Genomic DNA, 27285 nt, shown 5'->3' with positions numbered 1-27285 from the left:
ACAATTCTTAGATTCCTCTGGATCTTATGTACAGATTGGCAGCATTGACAATTTCTGAAAAGTGATTAGGGATTTTTCTTGGGAAGGAGGAGCACGGATTAGGGATGAAGAAGGAAAAATGTAATTATCAAGTAGCAAAAACAAAGGGATGGGGAGGAGATCACTGTTCAGCAGCAAGTGGGAGCAAAAAAACCACACCACCTATAAACAAAAGTACTTAAATGAAAGAATTAAAAGGTTTTGAAGCGGCTTCCCTGGTGGCGCAGTGGTTGAGAGTCCGCCTGCCGATGCAGGGGACACGGGTTCGTGCCCCGGTCTGGGAAGATCCCACATGCCGTGGAGCGACTGGGCCCGTGAGCCATGGCCGCTGAGCCTGCGCGTCCGGAGCCTGTGCTCCGCAGCGGGAGAGGCCACAACAGTGAGTAGGCCCGCCTACCGCAAAAAAAAAAAAAAAAAAAAAGAGAGAATACATCTTATTTCCTCTACTAAACTCTAAACTCTATGAGTACAAGATTATTGTCAGATTAAAATGTGTAATGCCCTGCATCCCTGGAGAATATTTAATGCTTATATGTTAAATATATGTTAAATAAGTTAATCTTAGAATAAGATTTGAATGCTGGCCTAAACGAAAGAAGACGGTTTTGTTCTTTGAATACCACGCCAAATTTAATGTCCCAATAGTAATTGGGAGGAGACATAGCACCACCAAAGTTCATTTAACTATATGAAATGGAAAGTACCTACACATATCATTTCATTTTAACTTCTGACCACCATTTCCATTGTCTGTAGTGAAGTTGTCAATATGAAATTGAGAAACATGCCATAATATACTAAGGAACATTATTTGTAACTACAGTGCTACGTGACAGTTTGTATGAGAACAGCACTGAACTAAACACTAATTAAATCATTTATTAAGCTACATATAATTACACTAAAGCAAGAAAATATTTTGAATCGTTTACTGTCCTAACTGGCAAAAATATAGCTAAATGGTATATTTACATCAACTTATAGGTACTATTGACACCCCTTATCATGTGTGGCGCTTTCTTTTTTTAACTAAGCAAACAAACAAAAAACCTTTAAGAAAGACATTTTCAACTACCCTTAAAAGTCTTGAGAAAGTCACATAATAAACTCATATAATTCCATTCTTATCTCAGTGTCTATTCTAAAAAGCAAGCCTGATTATTTTATTTTGTCCCACGCTTAAAAACCCTCCAATGGGTCTATCACCTCCTAGATAAATTACCAAATCCTTTCATTTTAACATATTTTGAAAGCTGCCTGTCTGATTTCCCAGCTTCTTCTTTTTATAACACTCTCTTAGAGTATGACGCTTCAGCCATATAGAATTATTTACCACCACCAGCAGAAGCACCCCTCCAACCCTCATCATCACAGTTCTACAATTTTTCCTCTTGCTGGTGAGTTAATAGGAGGACTCTGGCTAGAGTGTTATTTCCTTTCTGAAGACTTTCTTTTTTTTAAAAATAAATTTATCTATTTGGGGGTCTTTGTTGCGGTGCGCGGGCTTCTCATTGCAGTGCGAAGCACGGGCTCTAGGGACGCGGGCTTTAGTAGTTGTGGCGCACGGGCTTAGCTGCTCTGAGGCATGTGGGATCTTCCCGGACCAGGGCTCGAACCCGTGTCCCCTGCATTGGCAGGCAGATTCTTAACGACTGTGCCACCAGGGAAGCCCCTAAGTCTTTCTTGAACACTCCCTTCCTCATTGCTCCCAGTTCCCAGCACTTAGCAGTCAATAATAATGTTTTATTACCACTTCTGAAAAGTATTTACAGTCTAATGTGTCACCCATTAGACTATAAAACTGAGAGACTGGACTATCTTATTTTACTTTATAGCTAGTGCAATGCAAACCACATTAAAATGGGTGATTTCAAGAATTGTTTAATTAGCCTTCTCAGATAAGTCAGAGATGTCTCTAATACATTAGAATTTGTGATGCAAACAAAAATGGAGTTTAATATTCACTGTTTTCAAGTTCCAAACAGATTACTTTCTCTTTACTTCTTAAAAACACAGAAGTTTTATTCCCCAATCCTAAATCAATAACTGATTCTCATGCAATATGCAATATGCATATTGCAATATGCATTCACATGCAATATGACTATCCTCTTTAAGGTATCCAGTTGTGTGTCAAGATTTGGTTCTTTAAAAGGGTAGAACAGTTCCCTTGTTTATCTAAGGACCAAAGCTAGTGACAATGTGTTTGTGACACTTGTTGAATCTCTCCAGTGAAAGAGCGAACTGTCTACTCAATTGTCCACTGGGTGTCTCACAGGTATCACAACCATGTCCAAAGAGCACCACCATTCAATAGCTGCTCAAGCCTCAAAGCTGGGAATCATCATGATTCCTACCTCCGCCTCCCCTCACCCCCAACATCCAGTCAATCCATCACCAAGCTGTGTTAGCTCCACCGCTAAAACTTATCTAATTCTCTTCATACTCACCAAACAGACTTAAAATTCAGAATAAATGTAGACAGAAACAGGTGTTAAATTTACTTGTTGGCTGGATTTTCAATCAGGACAATTAAGAAAACAAATGGACAGAAAAGTAGTAGAGCTAAAGTAAAATTAAGCTAACTCAAATTCTTTTTGTATAAGATGGCCTATAAATAAATATTGGAGCTCAAGCCTTCTCGTACTCTGTTACTAGGCCACACACTGCTGCCCCAAATTCCTGAATGTCATTAACACTTAAAAAACAGCTTCATAAGACACTAATTTTAGTAAATATGCACACACTATACAAATCCAAACAACATTACCTTAAAGTGAAGTAAAATGGAATTACTTCAAGCTTTAGAGTTACACTGTAGCAAAATATGTGAGTACCTATATAGTACTGCTTTTGCCATTGCTCTGAAATATTTCTGAGGCAAATACTGGAAAATCCATCTGAATTTTAAAAGGCAGGGCGTTTGGCACATAGTTGGCACACAGTAATAACTGTTAAATGAAAAAATTCATCTGGTTTTATGCCTGAAATGTTAATGCCATCAGTCACAAAAGCCCCTCAATCGTAATACTACTGAGCTAATCCAACCACACAAGGTGGATGATTACTAAGACAAAATAAATTTTTTTTAAACCTCAGATATAAAGTAACAGCAACAAGTAGTAAAATCAGAGTATCATTTCCACTAAACATATACTATCTCTAACTTAACTGGCTGTTCTTAAATCTTTACAAATATATTTATATAAAAATATGTATGCCTCTAATAATAACTGTTGAAAGCAACTAAAATAACTACCGGGTCTTTCAGCTACACAACTGCAACGTTTACCTTTAGGTGCAAAATATGAAACTCTGCCTTTCAAAATTCATCTTCCTATCTTTGCTCACGCTTTACCTACTGCTGCATGACAGACTGCCATTCTTCTTCAGAAATGCATAGCTATGCCTTCTCAATAAAGCTAAGTCAGGGGCTTCCCTGGTGGCGCAGTGGTTGAGAGTCCGCCTGCCGATGCAGGGGACACGGGTTCGTGCCCCGGTCGGGGTTGGAGAAGATCCCACATGCCGCGGAGCAGCTGGGCCCGTGAGCCATGGCCGCTGGGCCTGCGCGTCCAGAGCCTGTGCTCCGCAACGGGAGAAGCCACAACAGTGAGAGGCCCGCGTACCGCAAAACCAAAAAGAAAAAAGCTATGTCAGGGCTGATACTAAAAGGACATACTTTGAAGTAAACAGGGGCCAATCTTACCAGTCTTTGGGTATTAATAAGAGTAATGATTTTTACTCTTTGATCATCCTGATTTCGATGCTTCAGTTATTTTCCTAGTAGTCTACCAAGCAAACTCCTCACTTCTTTCTAGCTCAGTACTGATATTATCTTGCTGAAACATTCCCTGAGAATAGTCCTGGCACCCAATCCCATCTTCCACTTCCTCCCATACTGCTTCCTCATCTCTACCCACAGCACTTGCTATACACCTCTCATCTAGGACATCTCCCAATGTACAATAATTATTTATATGTGCACATATACCATCCCTGAGAGAACATGAGTTCCCTGAAGATGCAGACCATATCTTCTTATTCTATTAATACCAGCTACTACAAGCATAACCTGTGACAAACTGCAGCAAGTCAATATACTCTTTAGGTTTTCTCAGGTGGTTATGTTCAGAAGAAACAGATGCAAATCAGAATTGACCAGTAAACTTAGGAAACGATTTTCTCTCACTCCTTAAATTTCAGTACCACTTCACAATGAGACACCTTTGAGTCAGAGAAGTTGGGGTTCAATTCCTAGTTCCATCAAATAACAGCAAAGGAGATCTCCTCAACATAGTAGCTTTATAATCCTCCCTGAATAGATGAAGCAATGGATCTTCATTTTGAGAATTCATTTTTAAATAAAACTTTGTACTACAGACTTTATATTTTAAAACAATGAATATGGCAAAACATAAGTTTTTAAGAAAAACGGTAATAAAAAAATTTCACAGCAAGACTATAATCATTTTTTGCACACCCTAGACAACAAGCAAATGGTTTCCTTTTCTTAAAGGAAAGGCTCCTGTTCTCTGGTTTGAAAAGAAAATACAGTACTTTCTCAAGATCAAAATATTAGGATGATATAATCCAAGTTTATCCCCTCCCTACCTCTGGGCCATATTTTTTATGGAAAAAAAGTGGAATCCTATTTGAACTAAGAGGACAATACAATTGTTTTGTTAATACAGCAAATGGGAAAAAAAAAAAAACAGTATTCCCAGGTTTATTCATTTTGTTTCTACTCACAAAGCCTTCAACTCTTTTATCTGTTTCATCATCCTTTATCTCATGTCCCTCTAACTATTTAACTCATGTAACCACTGGTTCCACATTTTCCAGGTCAATCCCAACTTCAAATATTTTGTCCCACTGTCCCCACAGCAAATTGCTCAAAAATTCCAAAACCTGGGTATTAATACTATAGCTTCTGGCTATGCCTCCCTTTATCTAGTTATGTGTCTTGATTTAAGGAAACAAGATCACTATAGTGCTCTTTACCCTTTAGTCTCCACTGAGGAATACTCTGCCGAGCCCAGACTCTCAAAGTATTACAAAGCAATCCGTCACTAATCTCATTATTCCAAAATATATAATATAAACATACAATGAGCTAGAGAATATTGAGTCCCAGGTTTAACACATTAAGTTACAATAACATCGACTGTCCAACTAAAAAATAAAACAAAGAAGACCCCTCAAATTAATAGCATGGATGCAGAATTCACATTTTCATCTTTGCAAAAATGTAGCACAGGAAGAGTCACCTTTGCAGTTTAAGAAAGCTCAATTCGTATCTACTACTCTATGGAAATAAATTATTTTTTGCTAGGCCAGACTGCCACAAAGCTGTGATCAACAGACCAAACTTTTAAAGAGAAACCTATACTTCCTGGGGAACCATTAAGTCCTGAACCCCCTGAAAATTTCACTCTTCCCTCTACCACTTACACTGAAAACTACTTTCATGAAGTCACCAATAATCTCCTAAAGGCATCAAAACCAAAAGCCTCAATTCCTATAAAGTATTTAACAGATGATGACCTCCTTTTAAAACTCCTTTCTTCAATTTCATGAAACAAGTGTCTCTTGATTCTCCTCTAACCCTTTCTGGTCCTTTGCATCCAGCCCCTTAAAGCATGTGTTCTCTCTTGAACTATTCTCTGCTCAGATTTTGTCTTTTATCAAATTTATCTCCTGCCTACCATGCCTTTAACTATTAAATTTACGACGATCCCCAAATCTGTATTTCTGCTGACTTTTCTCCCCAGTTCCAGTTCCATATTTTTTTAAGATTTTTTTATTAGTTTATATTTATTTTTGGCTGTGCAGGGTCTTGGTTGCTGCAGGCGAGCTTTCTCTAGTTGCAACGAGAAGGGGCTACTCTTCATTGCACTGCGCGTGCTTCTCATTGCAGTGGCTTCTCTTGTTGCAGAACACAGGCTCTAGGGGCGCGGGCTCAGTAGTTGTGGCTCGCGGGCTCTAGAGTGCAGGCTCAGTAGTTGTGGTGCACGGGCTTAGTTGCTCTGCAGCATGTGGGATCTTCCCGGACCAGGGCTCGAACCCGTGTCACCTGCGTTGGCAAGCGGATTCTTAACCACTGCGCCACCAGGGAAGTCCCTGCTTCTGTTTTATGTTTTGTGGCCGCGCGGTATGTGAGTTCCTAGCTCCCCGACCAGGGATTGAACCTGCACCCCGCCCCTGCATTGGAAGGCAAAGTCTTAGCCACTGGACTGCCAGGGAAATCCCTCCAGTTCCATATTCAAACTGCTTACGGAACATCCACAACAACAACTCAAACCTAACTAGATATAAAGAAATTCACCTGCTTCTATGTCCCTTTTTATTTCCATGGCACCTCTGCCCTCCTTAACCATTCAGACTTAAAAACCTCCTAGTAGTTTTGGACTCTTCCCCCTTATATGTCCACTTGCTTCCTCGCACATCCAGTCAGTTTCAAGTTCTGGTGAGTCCACCTCAATAAACATCTCCCAAACCTGTCCCTTAACTTTTTAGTCCCACTGCCAATGAAGAAAGATAGTTGTTTTAAGTATAGGATGATAGGTAACTTAATTTTCTTTCCTTTAATTATATTGTCTTTTCAATTAAAAACAAAAAGATTTAAGAAACGCTTTGTTGTTGTTGGTTTGTTTGCTTTTGCCATGCTGTGGGGCATGTGGGATTTTAGTTCCCCGACCAGGGATCAAACCCGTACCCCCTGCATCGGAAGCACAGAGTCTTAACCACTGGACTGCCAGGGAAATCCCTCCAGTTCCATATTCAAACTGCTAGACTGCCAGGGAAGTCCCAAAGAAACCCTCTGAATAACTGAGGAAAAAGAGAAAATTTGGTGAGCATAACAAAATAGTATAATAAATAAATAATTAATTAATGTATGTCAAGGAGTAGAGACAGAAAAAAATGCATTTATGTTTATTAAACCATGTGCATAAAGCACCATACCCAACATCTAGCACAGAGCATGCCTTTAAATATGTAAAGACGGAGGGGCTTCCCTGGTGGCGCAGTGGTTGAGAGTCCCCCTGCTGATGCAGGGGACACGGGTTCGTGCCCCGGTCCGGGAAGATCCCACATGCCGCAGAGCAGCTGGGGCCGTGAACCATGGCCACTGAGCCTGCGCGTCCAGAGCCTGTACTCCGCAACGGGAGAGGCCACAACAGTGAGAGGCCCGCGTACCGCAAAAAAAAATAATAATAAAAATATGTAAAGACTGAGATGACCATATAAGATTTATTAACAGATGAGGAATTTAAGGAAATATTTTAATTACCTGCCTCAGATTAGTTGACTTGTTATTGAAACTAGCAAATACCAAAATATATTTGTACTCAAATACTATCTTTTTTTTGTTCTTAAAGAGCATTTTAATCTTTTTGTGTGTACCCTAAGGTTTGATGCCATACCACAGTACAATACTGGAGACCACACTGTTCATTACCAGCTACAGTTTCTATTTAAAAATTCAGAAAGCAATTTTCAACTGTATATTCCAAGTCTATTTTAGGCTGCATTAGACAAAATAAATTATGGGCCAAATTCCAGAATGGTAGAATAAATTGTCATTGATGTTCTCCCTAATCCTTCCATTATGGATCTACACAGAGATCACATATGTCCCGTTATTTATTCGAAAGCTTGAAAATTACGTGGCAAACCAGACTTAACTTTACAAGCCATATTTTTGCAACCTCCCATTCCACTCCCCAAGTCTAGTAACACATAAGGAATTACTATTTAGGGATCTGCTGGGCCCATTTTTCCTATCAATGCATAAAAACACTTTAATATAAGGTATTTAGGTTTTTAAAAAGATAAAAAATTAAGTATAATAAAAGATGTGCTTTCACATAATCATTTCATTTTTCAAAAAGAAGGGAAGACCAAGTAGAGATAAAGTCAAGTTAGGCTGGCAAACTTTTGTTTGTAAAATTAAGGTTTAAATTCTTAACAGAGACACAGTTTGGCAACTATCAAAAGGTTAAATATAGAGTTACCGTATGACCCAGCAATTCCACTCCTAGGTAAATATACCCAAGAGCACTAAAAACGTATGTCCACACAAAAACGTGTACACAAGTGCTCACAGTAACACTGTTCATAAAAGCCAAAAAGTGGAAACAACCCAAATGTCCATCCACTGATGAATTAATAAACAAAATGTAGTCTAGTCATACAATAGAATATTATTTGGCCACAAAAAGGAATAAAGTGCTGATACATGCTCAGCTGATAAATGTTGAAAACGTTATGCTAAGTGAAAGAAGATACAAAAAACATATATTATATGATTCCATTTATATGAAATGTCCAGAATAGGCAAATTTATAGTCAGAAACTGGTTTCCAGGGTGCTGGGGTGAAAGGGAGTGAGGTGTGACTGGTAATGGGTATGGGGTTTCTTTTCACAGTGATGAAAAAGTTCTGAAATTAGATAGTGATAATTTCCTGCAAAAAGTATTTCATTCTGGCATTATATTAGACTTGGTCCGGAAAAGGCCAGATCACACTACTGTGAAGTTATGTGCACCCCAAGTTACCAAGGGAATGATTTTGTCTTCGAATATCTCTTTGTAATAACGATAAACAGTACTCCTCTTTCATATAACATACAAAAATCAAACAAAAAGCCAAACTTCAATCATGATAAAAACTAGGATCTACCTACATATAATTATCAAGATTTCTGCAAGAAATCTTGCACATAACTTCCTACCCCAAGCTACCAAGGGCATGATTTTTGTCTTAGAATATCTCTACCTATATAGTTGTTTGCCCTAACCACTAAAGGAAGAGGAACCACCTAGTTGTTGCTAAGTGCCATTACAGTGTCTCAGATTACCAAGCCACACAATATTCATATGACATTAGATAGCTCTGCTCAACTCATGAATTAACTGTTATGATTTTCAAATAAAACCTACTTTCTCAGCTTGCTGACATACTGGATCTGGACACCTATAATAAAAGGAAAAAGTAAGATTCAATTATCACCTTCATGAGGATGACTGGTCTTATATCATTTTTCCTAACCTACTCTATGTGTCAGGTATTCTTTTAGGTGGTACAGATATAGTGGTGAACAATATATTGCCCTCAGGTAGCATATATTCCAAAAGTAGATCTTGGTCATATAGTATTTATCATTCCCGCTTCTTCTATCCATCATTTGTTTACAGGTTTTATCCCATCACTACAACCACTGCTGCCACCCAAGATAATAATTTTCTGTCTTCCAGAGATAATCTTTTATATTTTTCTTTATTCCTCCACAATACCTAGTATCTTCCATGTATCACACATTCAGTAAAGCATGGAAAGTCTTTTAAACAAAATGGGCACTGATACCATATTCAGAGCATCACATAGTCAATGAATTGGCACCCTACTATCACATTTATAACTTACTCAGTTCAATAAGCTGAGATAATAGAGTTTGTATAACTGGAGAGTATACATTTAAAATGCTACTTGAAATTTGATCTTTGTGGTTTACCATCATACTGACATATGAAACTGATAAAAAATGAAGTGTAATTTTAAATAATTTATTTAAAGTAATAAGCCCCTTGTCCTAAATAACATACCTGAAGACACTTTGTTTTTGATTTGCTTCTTTATTATATTACCTATAATGTCACCAAGGAAAGTCTTCAATCTTTTATCACCAGGGGGAAAATGTACAGAATATATGGGCGCTAATACACACATATAAAAAGCCATCAACATATTCTTAGAGATGAGGTATATATGTGTGCCTATGTATACACATACATACATATAATTTAAATGTGTAATATATTAAATTTAACAGTTTAAAATTTATACAAGCAATGCATGCAGATGCTAAAACATTCAAACCATAATGTCAAGTTGTGCTGTGGGTTCCTAAGACCACCCGCAGGTTCAGTGATACATGAGGACGACTCACAGGACTATCTCTACCATCATATTCACAGCTATGATTTATTACACCTGAAGTATACAAAGCAAAAGCAGCAAAGGGAAAGGAGCATGAGGCAAAGTCCAGAAGAAACTAGGCACACGGTTTCAAGAGTCCCCCGCTAATGGAGTCAAACAGGACCCACTGAATTACTCCAGCAATGAGTTGTGACAGCATTGGTGAAATGCCGTCTACCAGGGAAGCTCATTAGAGACTCAGTAGCCAGAGTTTTTATTAGTGGCTGGTCATACAGGTACTCTCTGTCTTAGCAGGAACCAAATTCTCAGATTTCCATAAGGAAAGTAGGTGTTTAACAAAAACTATATTTGTACAGTAAAGGCAAAGGGAGCCATTCTTATCATGGAATGATGGGAACCCTCCCAAAAGTCCAAGTTCCCAGACCCCAGCCAAGGGCCAATCTTGCAAGTAGGCCTTTCTGAGGATAGCAGTCACAGGCTTGTTATGTTAACTTTTTCTGCACACAATTATAAATGAAAAAGTAATCACCTCTCCTCCATATCCCTCCCCTTTGAAGTAACCAACCATGTTAAGCCTCTTTATTAATAGATATTTTATACATTGTTTCACAAAAAATTGCTGAAACTAATATACTTGGACATACTATTTTACACACATATGCAAATATTTTAAAGAAAAGATTCCTAGAAGTTGACATGACGGGTCAAAGAGTATACACATGATCAATTCTATTAGAAGTGGCCAAACTGCTTTCCAAAAAAGGCCTTACCAGTTTACCTTCCTATTAACAGATCCAGAATACTAGTTTTTCTCTATCCTTGCCAACATTTGCTATTATCAATTTCTGAATTGCCATGATTATCAATTTTTGAATTTCACCAAATTTGGTGGAATCTGATAGACCCCTCAAAAGTTAACATTAATTAATTTGTATTTCTGATTACTGAATAGGTTGGTGACTTTTCCCCCATGTTTAAATAATTATTTGCATTTTTCTTCTGTTAATTTTCTTAGCATTTGTTAATTTTCCTATTGGAGTGTTATATATAGAAGCTACTCATATATTTTAGACAATAATCCTCCAACTGTTTAATGTGGTTAAAATGTTTTATCTCAATCTATTGCTTATCTTGCATTACCTTTTGTATTATAGATGTCTTTCATTTTTATGAGGTCAAATTTGAGCTTTATTATTACAATATTTGTGCTTTAAATACAAGTCAGGAGAAAAAACACTCTAATTCAGACTGGCTTTGTCCCTAAATGTTTCACCAGTCTCTTTACACTGGCAAACTGACTCCTTTAGACAACTATTACATTACAAAAGTTTACCCAAATATGGTGGATCTTTTTTGAACTTGCTTATTTTAAAATAAAATGAAAAACTCTTATAATTCAGCTACCATTTTAGACTACAAAGTGAAGTCTCAGGCAAAGCAGTATTCTCCTGCATCGCTTTGTGAACTGACAACTCTTAGGTACAAGCTAATTTCTAACAGGATGAGGCCATTAGGGTGACTTGGTACTTCATTGTCAGCTTGACTTCTCTGAGCCATACAAAACCTACTGTAATAATACTTAATGTGTAGTGTGGGTACACTGGCAATCTCTGGCAGTAAAATATTTTAAAGCATATCCCCTATAATCAAATAAAATTTATTATTTAAATTATAAATATTCTGTTGGCTAGAACATTTCATGAATGACAAAGACCAAATCTACTTTTACCTCTGAAAAACTGATTTAGCAATTATTCTAAAAATTCATAATATTTTTAACCAATTCCTTGTTTATTTAGAAGTCTTAATATATAAATTCACCAACAGCCCTACTATATGAGTTATTTATGTAAATGTTCTTTTTGATTGTGCTTATTTAGTTAATAATGCTAACTGCTGTTCCCTGAAGTCTCTTCTTTATCCCCACCTTTATTTGTTTGCTCATAGGGTTCCCTCTACTTATAAAGTCCCTCCACCAAAATTCACCTATCCTTCTAGGCTCATTTTGAAAGCACTTGCTTATTAAGCATTCCATGACTCTCCTAACAGTATATGATTTTTCCTTTTCAAGAATCCTCATTTAAAAAAATTTTTAAAAAAAGAATCCTCATTGCACAACAACGTGAATGTACTTAATGCCAATGAACTGTACACGTAAAAACGGTTAAAACGTTGACTTTCGTTATGTACGTTTACCAATAAAACAGCTGCCCCCCCCAAAAAAGTAGAGGGACTTCCCTGGTGGCGCAGCAGTTAAGAATCCACCTGCCAATGCAGGGGACACAGGTTTGATCCCTGGTCCAGGAAGATCCCACGTGCTGCGGAGCAACTATGCCTGCGTGCCGCAACTACTGAGCCCATGCTTTGCAACTACTGAAGCCTGCGCACCTAGTACCCATGCTCCACAACGAGAAGCCACCGCAATGAGAAGCCCACGCATCGCAACGAAGAGCAGCCCCCACTCGCCACTAGAGAAAGCCTGCATGCAGCAATGGAGACCCAACGCGGCCAAAAAATTAAAATTAAAAAAAAAAAAGTATAGAGTGCCAGGTAAACAGTTAACACAAGGGTTGGCAGTAAGAGGGTAGAAATGGGAGAAGGGATCCAGGGTTAAGAGAGGAGGGGAGAATAATAAACTAAAACAGTACATTTATTAGCTTTCTGAGCAATCCTCACTCCCTTCCCCAACTTCTCTTTTCCCTAAAATGTCTACAGCAGAATTACCTTTCAGGACAACTCATATATATGATAGGATTTCATAGACAGGAGTAATTTTCCCACTGCTTTAAAAAAAATAACATAAAATCCATTCAAAAAAAATTTTAATGCAAATTTGTCCTACCCTCTTCTCAGTGCTTTTGACAAGCTCACCCATGACTTCTATTCCCAAATTCAGAGTTAAATCCAAATTCACAATTCTTTTTGTAACTCCTCAATCCATTTACCCTCTACATGACCCTCCAGGTTCTGTTCCTAACTCTCTAGCACTGAGAGTTTATCATCCTCAAGTAGGCACTTAAGTGTCCCGAATGTTCCATATTCTTCCCTGTTATTCTCAGTATATATTCTTTATCTCAGAAACCTCATCTTTTTCCATGAGTTCAACGATCACCCATACAGAATAAATTAGAGAGCTACAGGGCCAACCATGACTGGCCTGAGATCTAAATTCAACTCAAACTCTATACATCTAAAATTGAACTCAGTACCCAACTCCTCAAATTTATCTTTCCTCCTGTATTCCCTATCTCATCACTACCACTTAGTGTCCACATCAGCTCAGATAAATTCTTCCTCACCCTCCCATATCACCAAATCTTGTGAATGCTATCTCAGAACTGCCTTCCAAATCCATCCCTTTTCTTCATATTCATTGTCACTGTCTCCAGGCCCTCCTGCTTGAACAGCTCAAATAGCTTTCTAAGCGGTCTCTGCTTGTATCCTTACCTCTCTGCATTTTATTCTCCACACAGCAGCCAAGGTGATCCTGTTAAAATGTAAGTTAACATCATACCTAAGCGTAAAACTCAGGTCATTTAGAGTAAAAGCCAAAGTCCTAACAATGACCTGCAAGAACCCTGGATGGTTTGCCGTAACACCCAACACTATTACAAATCTACTACTCTCCTCCTCACCCATTCTGCTCAAGCACACTGGCTTCCTTGATATCCCTTCAACACACTCTTAACTCAAATACTTGGGCACTTAATGCTCTTTCTGCCTGGAATACTCTTCTCCCAGATAACCGCATGGCTCACTCCCTCACTATTTCAAGTCCTGGTTCCATGTTTTAACCACCCTACGTAATAATAATATCCCCTACACCTGTCATATGGTAGACTGATCATATTAATAGCCTGATTTTCAACTCTTCCTATATTAAAACCACATGTGACTTCACAGTTCTTCCAACTTAAAAGGTGTAATTTATCTCCCAACCCCTTGAAGCTGAGGTGGCATTATAACTTGCTTTGGCCAACAGAATGTGAGATCATTTTGGAACATATTTGAAAATATTAGATATGGCATAAACAATATATGGTTTGCAAACAAAACATGGCTTGTAAACAGTATAAAAACTGGCATATAATAAAGCAACAACAGAAAATTAAATGTGTTGGTTAAATATTCATCTTATACTTCTGATTTAGATTAAATTGCATATTCCAAAAATACCTTAAGAATAATCTACCAGCCATCACAAGAATGTAGAGCATGAGAAAATATCAATATTTTATTATTCTTTGAAACTCTTAAGCAGCATTAGAATAATTCATGTCACTGTAGTCTATTTTACATGATTTGCAAGATTCTCTCTTGTTTTTAAATATCCAATATTCAATTATATTTCCCTTAAGACCTAAGAGCATGAAAAATAGAAAGTATGCTGCATCTGAGCCAATAATAAAGGAGACTAAAGAGGTAGGTGAAAAACTAGGTATAAATGATGATTCAACATCAAGGGCAGGAAGGACTTTAAAAAAAAAGTCAACAGTGCTGAATGCTAAAGAGGCAACAAGAAAGCTACGCACTACTACTATAAAGTATCTACTGGATATGTCCAGGAGATCTAAGGCAACCATAGTAAATGCAATTTCAGCAGAATAGTAGTGCTTGAAATCAGCTTACAGTGGGGGTTAAAGGAATGAAGAGGAGGCCAAAGAAGTAGAGCTAGCCACTGCCCACCTAATTACTCATTCAAGGAAGCTTAGTTTAAGCCTTCATTTTACCATTAATAATAGTTTCTTTGAATCCTGTCTTTCACACAAAAAAATTTCTAGCTTTTGAACTATTAAAATATCCATCCTCTTTACTTTCCCATAAAATGAAAAGATCAAAGCATCTGGTATATTGAACATTAAAACAGTGCTTCTTACTTTAATAATTAATCTTCTACTATCTAAGTTATAAAGTAATGAAAAATATTTGTTATTTTGTACAACATCTAATAATGCCAGTGAATGGGTTTAGAGATATCTGAACATATTCAATTTCTTCAAATAATTGCGAAATCCTATTATTAATACCCACCTACTCTGTGTTCCTCCCTGGCATTTACATATAACCTATTTACAGCACTAGAAGTAAAGAATTACAAACAACTAGGCATAAATTACAGGAAATTTCTAAATTACACAGTGAATCCAGATTTATCTCTAACACCCATTAATGAATCTTAGGCACAAAGAGGCAAATGGACAGAGTAGATAGAGAAAGCTAAGAAGACAGAGGTGCACAGGCAAGCAGATACACAGCACAGACAGAGGCACACTGACAACCAGGCAAACACAGTATTACAGTACTTAGGTTTTAGATGATCCGGGAACTACAATTAGATTTATTTTATTAATGCAAAATCTATTGTGAAGAAAATACATTAGTCTTTGAGATAGTGACAAATTTCAGATACATATTCAGAGAGAGAATAAAAAAATGACAATATTATACTTGAATAAAATTGATCTTTAGAATTACACTTCCTTGCAAGAAGGTAATGTTCTGGTTCCATATTTTAACACTGAAAAATTACAACTTAAATCTTAAGTACCATAAATATGCAGCTTATAGATTATCTTAATTTTATAGTTTCTACACAGAAACCTTAAAAGTTTGACGTTTAATATGTACTGAATATGTGAAATAACACTCTGCCAGAGCCAACAGAATGTTCTCTCAACTCACAAGGACTCTTTATGCTTCTTTTTCCCTTCTCTGAAAGAAGGTGGGTGGAGTTTATTTGGGGCTGAAACCTTAAAATAGTTAAAATTTTTTTGTTGTTTTGCTTCAAAACAAATACACTTTGGACTACCTGCCTAGTTAGGGGACTATCCCTTTTCCCTTTAAGAAAAGTACCTACCAATCACATCTGAACAAGTTCACCACCTTGGTCAACTCCACACATTTATACTACACAATACCCATTTCATCGGTGGCAAGGTGATTGATGTGATGTGAATTTCAGGAATGTGAAAATGAGACAGAGCAATTCTAGTCATAATGAGTTCTTCCCCTAAACTGAGATACAGTGAATGAGATAGGTTAGATCACTGTAAGGGATGCCTTTATTCAATAGCAGGTGCAGCCCCAAGCAGTGAAAGTCAAATGCAGACAGCTAAGAGTAAAGCAGGTGCACAGAGAAGCAAAGACAAGTATCCAAGCAGCCCTAGATAGACACAGAAACTGATAAATATGGAGAACCACAGAAAGACAGAGGGGCTGAAATGAAGAGTCACCCAGGTTACGGATGGCTCTCCATTTCTTGGTTCCTGTCCTTAAAGCAACTCAAGGGCAGTATTCTACTGCAATATTTTTTTTTCCACTTAAGCTGGTTTGCAAATAGGCTACAACCAAAAATCTATACCAACAAAGAAGTTTTCTATAATTTTCGATATTTATGCCCCCCGTTTTTTTCCTTTATTGACTTTTTCCCTAAAGAATAAGAATGCAACTGTTGGTCTAAGCAACATCATGTCATAGAAAAAGCATCTTACTATTGTACATCTTGCTTATTTGGGACAAACTCAGCTCTGCCAACTTCTAACCGTAAAACCTGTAACAGGCTCCTTAAACAGCTTTCCTGTTCCCTTTAACATCAAAGGGTCTATGACCTATGAGTAAATCCAGTGTACACAGTGAGGGGAGGTGTCCAGAAAAGCCATTCTCCACATTTTCATAGCACGGGAGCTAGAACTCCTTTCCTTTCTCACTTTGGTTCTAGCCCCAAATGTGTAGTCTCAAAATCTCTCAGTCATCCCCTAGAAAATTCAAATATGCTGAGGAATCCAAACTAAACAGAGGCTTACCATTATAAATAACTTACTGAGGTTCTAAAGACTCTTTTTAATGTAATTTTTTTACAGGGCACTTTTAACAGAAGCCAATGAAAAACACTGATCTGGCCACTTAAGAACTATATAAACAGAGAGTGTATTACTTTATATATCTGGGGTAAGGTAAAATTACCAGATTTAAGAACACTGGGCTTCTGGAACTCCATTTTTAAAAGATCCTTCACAGACTTCTCTGGTGGCGCAGTGGTTAAGAATCTGCCTGCCAATGCAGGGACACAGGTTTGAGCCCTGGTCCGGGAAGATCCCACATGCTGCGGAGCAACTAAGCCTGTGCGCCACAACTACTGAGCCTGTGCTCTAGAGCCCGCGAGCCACAACTACTGGGTCCACGCACCTAAGCCCGTGCTCCGCAACAAGAGAAGCCACCGCAATGAGAAGCCCGCGCACCACAACAAAGAATAGCCCCTGGAAGGGTAGCCCCTGCTAGCTGCTACTAGAGAAAGCCAGAAAGCCTGCATGCAGCAACGAAGACCCCACACAGCCAAAAAAATTTTTTTAATAAATAAAAAGATCCTTCATACCAACCAAACCATGCATTATAAGAGTGAACAACTATGCCACAATAATGAGACATCAAAACAGTGCTCACCAAAACATTCAGGAATGCTGAAGCCAATATTATATTCATCTCAAGCTCAGCATTTAAGCTGCTCTCCCTTTGGGAATCCCCTCCTATTTGTTTGGGTATATGGGCTTCGCTTATTTTTTACACTGCCACCCTGTTCCTCTCATCTAAAACCCACAGTTCTTATCTCTGTGTCTTTGCAAGTGCTGTTTGCTTTCTATCTCTGAAATGCCTTTTATCCTAATCCACATGACAAACTCTTCCTTCAAGAGTCAAGTCAAATGTGGCCTCCATGCTGAAATTGTCCCATGTTCTATTCAGGCAGATTTAGGCTCTCCTGCCTCTGTGGTTAAAATCTTGAATACACTTCCCTTAGAGTAATACCAAGTCTTTAACTACTATTGACCACCTTCTATGTACTACATTAGAAGCTTTACATACATATTATCTTGGTCCTTCTAGGTAGGTATTATATCTTCAATTTCCCTAGATAACCTGCTTATAATCATAACAGGGCCAGGACAGAAATTAATTACCTGATGACTCCAAAGCTGATTATCTTTCTACTAGTCTAGAGTTTCTAAGATTTTTGGAACCCAAACCCCTTGAGAATCTAACAGCTATGAGCCTTCTCCACCCCCTCTCCCAATGAGCTTACACACAAAACACTATGTATAATTTGAAAGGGTTCACAAAACCCCCTGAAGCCCATCCACTGCCCCCAGGAAAACTTCTTGCTGCTTCTCACAAGTCTATTCATAGCCAGTAAACTTCTTAAGGGCAACAACTGTCATATTTTCAAATATCAATTCTAAACACAGTACCTAGGGCATAGTGGGCACTCGGTGAACATCTTCTGAATGGTGGATGGTAGGAACCATGGAAGGATGACAGGGCTGCCATTTTTGCATTCCTTCAGAGCCTACCAGGGTAGCTACTCAACTGTTGTTAAATAGCTTTTCAAATGCAGATTACATCTAAAAACAGTTACTATAGGAAATGTAGATATTAGCATATACCCCAAAGCCTCTGAGATTAACATGATCCACATTCTCTAGGAAAAACTTTTGGGGAGCAACTACTTATATCTGCTATAAGCCAGTTCACAGACACTATAATATTATACAAATGGAAACAAGTATCTGTGCTATTTCAGATGGAAGGAGATAACAGTCAAGGTTTGAATGCATGAATCTAAAAACTTTACTACAGGAAATATGAAATGCTGGGAGAGGGGTTTAATTCCTGTTTGCAAGAGACTAGTGGCTTAGAAGAACTGCATGTCACTGGACTTGCCTTAGCAAGTCTTCAACCCAAATCTAATGAAGGCTTTTTTCCCATGGTATTAAAAATCAAATTTGCAATGGAGAACAAGTGCTTTATGATAAACTGGGCTAATATATTTATCTCAGAAAGTGAGAGTTAATTACAATTCTTACTTCTGATTTCTGGTGAATGTGGTAAAGTCATTCTAAATTTTTAGTGTTTTGATCTTCAAGGTATTTGTCTATAAAATAGGAGGAAAGTTTTCTAAGAAAGGGGAAAAATATGCTCAACAGTACAAACACAGATAAGCAAGATTTCATTCATTCAGTGGGTATGCTCAAGGATGAGAAATAGCTCATTCCAGAGGAACGAAAGGACACACACTGCAGAGTACAGAAGTTTAATACTGGAAAGGTATGAGAGACTATTTTAAGAAGGCTCTGGAAGGCCAGGTTAAGAAGTGTAGGCTTTATCCTATTGGCCTGTGATTCTAAACCAGGGCAAAAGCTACAAAATAGGCAGCAGGGGGATAGGAGAAAGGGAAATTCGTAAGACAGACATATAATTATAGTTTGAAAAAAAGCAGAGCTTGGGTCTGATGCTTTGAGTTGCCTTAAGCATTTTAAATTCCAATAATTTTAATGGTCATCAAAGGGAGCCTTGAGGGTTTTTTGAACTTATATTTTTCGATGATAAAAATAAAACCATGTTTCCAATACGGTTCTACATAAATGTATTAAAGAAAACTGAACTAGGCAGCAACACGGGGACTCAAACCCACATCTTCTGATTTTATAACCCGTATGCCCTCCATTATCCCACAGATGCCAACACTTGAAAGTGATATTTTAGGAAAGTGAGCATGATATATGGAATGAATTAGATGAGGCAAGAAACTAGAGGCAAGGAGAGAACAACAGCTATTGCTGTAATCACTCCCAAAACACCCACGATTTACAAGATACCACTATTGTTGAAGAGATGTCAGTGACATGATATCTGGATTTCCTTAATGAAATCTAAAACCAAAAGTTAAAAGTGGACATTTTATTAAAATTAATCATGGGGTGGAGGATATACAAGTAGTTACTTTAAGTGGTTCCCTCAATCCTTATGCATATCAACCAGTGTCCAGAGAAAAATACACACCGTACTATTTTTCACATTTATGTAGAAGATATTACAATTAATAAAATTAATAATACAATTAATAAAAATGTATTTATTTAAAAGTTTTACTAAATTCAGTCTAATACTTTATCTTTTATTTTCTTTTTTTCAGTGGATACTAAAATTAAAACAACATTTGTGCCAGCACACCTGTAGGTAAGAGGAAGAAAAAGCAATTCTCATGCTGGTCTAAGAGACAAGCCCCTTGGACCACCTGAAGAGTCAAGCTCTGTTTTACAGCATTAAGCTTGCTACAATTTCTGCTAACGCAATGGCCATTAATGCTTATTAAATGCCAGGCACTATATTAAGCAATGGGGATACAGAGATAGTTAACTAAGTCCCAGTCTGTAGCCTTGGAGGCTTTCAGTCTGGGGAAATCAGAAATGTAAATGTTTATGAATCTAATGAACTGAGTGCTATAGAAACCCAGAAATGTTTACCATACGAACAAAAATTTTTAATCTATCTAAATGCTAATGTCTTACTGTCAGTTTCAATCTTTCAAAAATCTTTTCCAAATTAGATATCAAATATTGAAGGAAAAAAGCTAACAATATTCTAAAATTAAATACAGGAAAACATCCTTGAGAATTAACACTTGAGGTAAATTTTTATTGTGCTATCTCAGTGAGCCATGTCTGGAAAGTTACTTAAAAGTTCACTTCCACTTCTGAAGCTAGTTAAAGTATAAATATGTTTGGCTGGACACTCATCAAAGGTAAGAAAATCTTAACTAAACCAGTGGCACTGGGAAAGGACTAAGATTAGCTCAGATGCTACGACTGGAAAATATTTCCTTTCACTCTAGCTTTAAAGACATGTTAGACATACCGCACCATTTATATAAGCTTACTGAGATATTTTAAAAACCTACAAGCCAACCACAAGATAGCACTTCACACCCTCTAAGGTGGTTATAATAAAAAAGACAGACAGTGACAAGTATTGGTGAGGATGTAAAGAAATTGGTGGGAATGGAAAATGTGCATTCTCCTGGTTGAAACGTAAAACATGGAGCAGCTTTGGATAACACTCTGGCAGTTCCTCAAAATGTTAAACATACTTGTAGGTACATACCCAAGATAATCAAAAACATTGTGCAAAACAAAAACTTGTGTAGAAGGTTCACAGTAGCATTATTCATAAAATAATACAAAATATATTACATCTTATTATTATATACAAAATATTCCAAAATGTGAAAACAACTCAAACTATCAACAAATGAATGGATAAACAAAATATGGTATATCCATACAACAGAAAATTATTCAGTCATAAAAAGGAATGAAGTATTTCTGACCACGCAACAACACTGATGAACCTTGAAAACATTGTCAAAGGAGTCAGTCACAGAATACTGATTCCATTTATATGAAATGTCTAGACGAGGCAAATCTATGGAAACAGAAGGTAGATTAGTGGTTGCCAAGGTCTGCAGGGAGCCGGGAGGAAGGGAGAAATGACTGCTAATGGGTATGCGGTTTCTTTTGGGGGTGATAAAAACTGATTGTGATGATGGTTGCACAATTTTGTGAATACACTAAAACCTACTAAATTGCACAACTTGAATGAGTGAATTTTACACTAAGTGAATTATATCTCCATAAAGCTGTTATTAATTTTTAAAACACCTACAAGCCACAATATTGAACAGTTTAACAACGGTGAAGTTTTTTATACTTATCTAGTCTGTGCAGCATTAAGATCTTGCCAGGCTTTCAGTCCTTCCTCCCCTCCTATTTTTTAACAAATCAAATCGTAGCCTTAAATCAAAACTTCAGAGGTCTTATTTAACCAAAAGACAAGTTCTTGTTATCTGTCTTTTAAAATTATACTTAAACAGCAATCATTTCACAAAAAAGATATAGATGAGGAATGCATATATGAAAAATGTTCCTATCTCATCTTTTTTTTAAAAAGCAGAGGGTGGAGGGGATCTGGGTCTTCCTCTGGCTTCTGCCATCTCCTTTCAGAACGTTAAAAGTAAATGGAAGAAATTTCTACCACTTCGCCTATTTCTTCTTCAACCCACTGTAGTCTGGCTTTTTCCCATACCCCAACCCCAAACTGCTTTTTCTAGTCACCAAATCACTCCTACTTGGCAAACAGAAATGGGTGCTTTCTCAAGCTCACCTTACAGGTCCTCCCAGAATTACTGTACCAGACTTTGGTGACTACTCCTTTCCTGAAACTCTCCCAGGCTTTTCTGACATGCTCTGGGTTCCCTTCCTTCCTCTTTGACCACACCTTCCCGGGAGCAATCACTAGCACTTCCGTTTAGAAGCTGCTCTTTAAATGCTGATGCTCTTCAACCTAAAGTTGGTCACTCTATAGGCTTGTCTGAATAAGCTCGTTTCACTTTCCTGCTTTCAAATAACTCTTACATGCTTTAATTCTGTCCCGTCAGCTCTCTCGTGCTCTACATTTCCACAAGATGTCTCATAGGCATCTCCTTTTAATGTGTCCAAAGCTAAACTCATTCTCTTCGACTTCGAAATTTCTTCCAACCATCTTCTGCTTGGTCTCCTCTGCTTGTTTCTCCTCTCTTCTTCCTTACCCTACCAAACAGTACCTTCCAACTTGAGTGACGGTATACCAAGCTAGAAACCTTGGAGCCATACTACAACATTCCTATCTCCTTCACTACTCACATCTAGTGACTCATTGAGACCTCTTCCTTTATCCTTATCAGATCCTTTGTACACTCTCTGTTCTACTGTCTTAGTTTAGCTCAGGCCCTCAAACCTCACTCCCTATATTTCAACAGCTTCAAAAATGCTCTCCTTTAATCCGGTAATCCATTCCTCATACTACCACCAGAATCAACTTTCTGCAGCACAAATCTGTCAAATGACTGCTTACTTTTCTTAAAATATGCAGCGATCTGCAGAGACCTATAGTACTGATTCTCAGCATTTTACCAGAACGATTTTACCAGAACGATATAAGTGAAGGCTCAAAGTAAAGCAGGCTGGGGTGGTGAGGGGACAACTGGAGGTGGGGAAACACTGCTGCAGTGTTCAAACAGAATGTCTATTTTCTTAACACCTGCCTACTTTCCCTGTAACTCTAAGACATGTAGTGTGTTACTGTTCAAAATTACTATTATTGATCTATAGTATCCAGCATAGATTCAAGAACCTTCAAAACCTGATCCCTACCTAGGTGTCTCAGCCTCATGTTAGCCTTTATCATGCACAATTTCACTGTTTCTCAATATCTGGTGATGGCCCACCCCCAGACCATTTCAAAGAGTCCACGAGGGCAAAACTCTTTTCCTAACAATACTAAATTATGCTTCCTCACCTGTAAATATGCAAATGCACAGACTTTAGTACAAGATTTTTTTTAAACACTTTCATTCCCTTTAGGAGTGTACAGCAGAGTCTTCTAGAGGGTACATGACACGTGATACTGTGAAATGTGACAATGCAACAGTATGAATGCAACAGCTATAAGAATCCAGCTCTCTTCTATTAAGCCAGACATTTAAAAAATTTGCAAAATTATAAAAATAATCCTTCCCACCAATAACTTTTTGAAAAATAATAACTTGTCATAAAATATAGTATACAGGTTAATATGGAATGCTTTTATTATCATTATTTTAAAGTAAATTATAGTTTTAAATATAATTTCTAATACAGTAAATAAACAAAAGGTCTTTGGAGTCCTCAGTAATTTTTGAGAGTGTAAAAGACTCTTAAGATCAAAAGGTGTGAGAACTGCTACATTGTTTACAGCAGATTATCTACCACTCCCTAAATATGCTCAACTCTGAAACCTCCATCCTTTTGCATGGCGATGCATCCTCCACCACCTGCCTAGTCCCAGCCAGGTCCTAAGGGACCTCAGATGCATTCTGGAGAAACGGGATAGAGAGAACAGGTTTTGAAGTCAAGTAAGATACTTAACTTCTCAGAGTGTGTTCCCTTACCTGTAAAATATAGGTTATATCTACCTCATAAATTGCCGATATGTTAAATAAGACACAGTGTAAAATATCTGGCACAGTGTTTAACATATAGTAGGGATGAAAAAATGTTCATTTCCTTTCTACCTAATTTATAAAATCACAAACACTACTGTAGTAAGATTAAAAACAATACAACAATTATTTAATCATAACAAAGCAAGCAAACTGATTGTTTTGAGCAGTTCCTTCAGGATTACTATTAGTAGAACAGATGGTTTTATATAATAAACTCCCTGAAATGCATAACTACTATGGTAGTTCTGCAGTTACTTGTGATTGATAAATTCAGATTAATTTAAAATATCAGTTATTGGGACTTCCCTGGTGGTCCAGTGGTAAAGAATCCACCTTGCAATGCAGGGGACGTGGGTTCAATCCCTGGTCAGGCAACTAAGATCCCACATGTCATGGGACAACTAAGCCCGCTGAACTACTGAGCTCACACACCTCAGTTAGAGAACCCGGGTGCCGCAAACTACAGAGCCCACGTGCTCTGGAACCAGCGCACCACAACTAGAGAGAAGCCCACGCGCTGCAATGAAGATCCCAACTAAGACCTGACGCAGACAAAAATAAATTTAAAAAGTAAATAATAAATCTTTAAAAAAATATAAAATATCAGTTATTTTAAATAGCATTTTAACATAGGAATGCTTGCTATTACACCTCAGTTTAGCCTTAGAAAAAAATGTCCATAAATCTTCTCCTTCCAGTGTTTCACAAAAAAGTACTATAATTCACACCTCCTCTGCATCCTGTTTTTTAAATACTCTACTAAGTCCTCTCATTAAATTTTTGTTTTCATCTCCATAAGTAGAAATAGAACTAGTTTTTAAACTGAAACTGCCATATTTGTGGCTTCACTGTTGTCTTTTATGTTTTTATATACAAGTGTCTAGTGTATAAACTTTAGCCTAATCAGAATAAATTTACTTCTTGTTTCAGTACTTTAATTATACATGATATAGCTTTAAAAAGCAAAAGAAAATTACTGAAAATGGAGAGCCTAGACATCTCTTTTTCCTTCTGTCTCTAGTTACATGTAACTGACTACATAAATTAGCCATTTGAGAATATAGAGACAGCACAATAATTTGTTAGATGAAGACCCTAAATATTAGTTTCATATTTCAGTCTTGTGAAGTAGGTAGTATTTTTCTTCTTTTAAAGGTGAGAAAACTCAGTCAACTCATTTTCTTTCAAGTGGCCTGCCCAAGGTCAGAAAACTAGCCAATGGCAGAGATGGGAGTAAAACATCTGTCAAACATAAATGTGCACCACCCTACCATACACATTTACTTGTCATGATCACTGTCTCCCATTTCATAAAGAAGACTAAAAATCGAGATAGTTGAGATCACGTTCTGGATCTGCCACAGATTAGCTATTTAACCATCAACTTGTAAAGGAATCATTTTGGTGCCGTAGTTTACACCACCTCAATACCTTAGTTTTCTCCTCTTTTACAGAATGGGGTGCACAACAGGCAAAGGCCAAGAACAGACAACTCACAGAATAGTTAACAAAAGGAAAAACTTCTACCCTTACTAGTATCAAGATATTCAAATTAAAACAAGATACCATTTTTCAACCATCAAATTATCAAAGATCCAAGATAATTATTATGAACACTCATACAGTACTGACAGTTGTATAAACTGACAGAACTTCAAAAAGTTATTCATAAACACATATTAAATGTTTATATCCCTTCATCTAGTACTTCCATTACTGGAAGATATCTTATGCAATAATCCAAAATAGAGAAGGTTTATGCATAAGTGTTCACTACAGAATTATGACATATAATAGCAGAAAATAAATGGCCTAAACATTCAACCATAAGAAAATAGTTAAGCTAAAAGAAAGTGGCTAGGTGAAATATTATATAGCCACCTAAAATCATTTTTACAAATGAAAAACACTTAAATATTAAGCTGGAAAAAAATTTCCAAGAATATTAAATGGTATTGATTATGTAGTATGGTCACAGAGAAGCATTAAAAACATTAACAGAGATACCTTTGGGAGATGGGACTATAGGAAGGCTGAGCGGAATAATGGAAAGACCACAGTTTGAATGCCCATTCCACTTTCCTACAGGTAAGGCGTTCTTAATTATTACTGTATAATTTCCAAATTTGAAACAATGAACATTATCACTTCATATCTGAATAAGGTTATAATACAGTAGCTAGATTACCCCTAAGGCTCAGTTCTAAAATGCTAAAAATTTTTAAATGCATTTTTAATCCATATCAGAATTTAAGAACAACAGAAGAGTTAGAATCTATCAGGGGATCTCCTATTCTCTTTCCATGGCAGAGGGGACAAAGTTTCCCTCCAGCCTTCTAGTCAAGGGAAAAAGAGGCACCAACTAGCAACCTTAATTACAGCTATTGCTTATCAAGTCACAGAATGAAAAAAGCAAGCACTACAAAAGAACAGCCCTAGTAATCAAATCTCAAGTGTAGAATCCCCTAACTATCCCTAGGTACTATGGAAGAAAAAGGAAACTCATTTAGTCCTGGAGAAATGAAATCTCCAATAGGAATCCCTGACTCATCCCCAAAGCATGAACCCTAAGGCTACTTCCCCTGTACAGGAGTTCAGAGACTGGGCACTTGTCCTGATGGCCTGCATCACCAAACAATGCTCTTTCCTGACAGGATATGCCCATGGATAACAAGATGATTAGCATGCAAAGAATAAGTGGCCAGGGACCACACCACCTCTTCTTCCACAACCAAAATAAGACTGTGTAAGACTAGTTTTAAACATTTAAAACATTCTAAATAAATATTTTCTTCTCTTTTGGCCGAAGAGTAGTAAAAAGGGGACTCTGTCCAATTATTGTGATACCATTCCAAAGATACCAACACATTTAAAATTCTCAATAGTGAAAAGGGAACATGTCTTCTTTTCTTTAACCTTTTCAGATCAAACAGTAATTTTTCAAATACATAGGCTAAATATCAAGAGAAAATCTTTAAAATAAGGCATAAATTACTTAATCAACATTTTCTGCACCTTCAAAAGATAATAACAAAACCTAACTCCCAGCCTCCTCTATTATTGGTCTAGGGGGGCGGGAATCACAAAGCTCAAACAACACTGTTAAAATATAGTATAAGGTGAAGGGTTAAGAATTTTAACGCTAAAGCTTTACTAGACTGAAGTCTCTTTAAAATGTGAAAAATTATTTCAGCACTAAAAGCCATTTCACCTGCACCTTGTAAACAATTAAACTGTACTTTGAAACAAAAACTAGTCAATGTTTGCTGCTCACTCACTTTTATACACATTAACTGTGTATCCCTTGAACAATCGCGAATTTCAGAGTTAAGTGACTATTCCTGGAGGTGTATCTGGCCCGGGAGCAAAATTTTCCCTATCTTATTTCCCATTCCCAAACCCGCCAAGACTAAGGAGCAGCCACTTCCCAAAGTCCCACTTCCTTTTCCATTCCCCAGA

The 27285-nt window shown here is 37.3% G+C and overlaps 1 protein-coding gene across 3 annotated transcripts in view; it reads right to left on the bottom strand.

The window, feature by feature from the left end:
• The window catches only part of PTPN12 (protein tyrosine phosphatase non-receptor type 12), a 93378-nt gene that overhangs the window by 64653 nt on the left and 1440 nt on the right, over positions 1-27285 (bottom strand). The window lies entirely within an intron of this gene.

The sequence above is a fragment of the Lipotes vexillifer genome, unplaced genomic scaffold (assembly GCF_000442215.2).
Source record: "Lipotes vexillifer unplaced genomic scaffold, Lipotes_vexillifer_v1.1 scaffold712, whole genome shotgun sequence".
NCBI lineage: Eukaryota > Metazoa > Chordata > Mammalia > Artiodactyla > Lipotidae > Lipotes > Lipotes vexillifer.
Note: the sequence above shows the minus strand (reverse complement) of the source record. Positions and strands in the feature narration are given on the sequence as shown.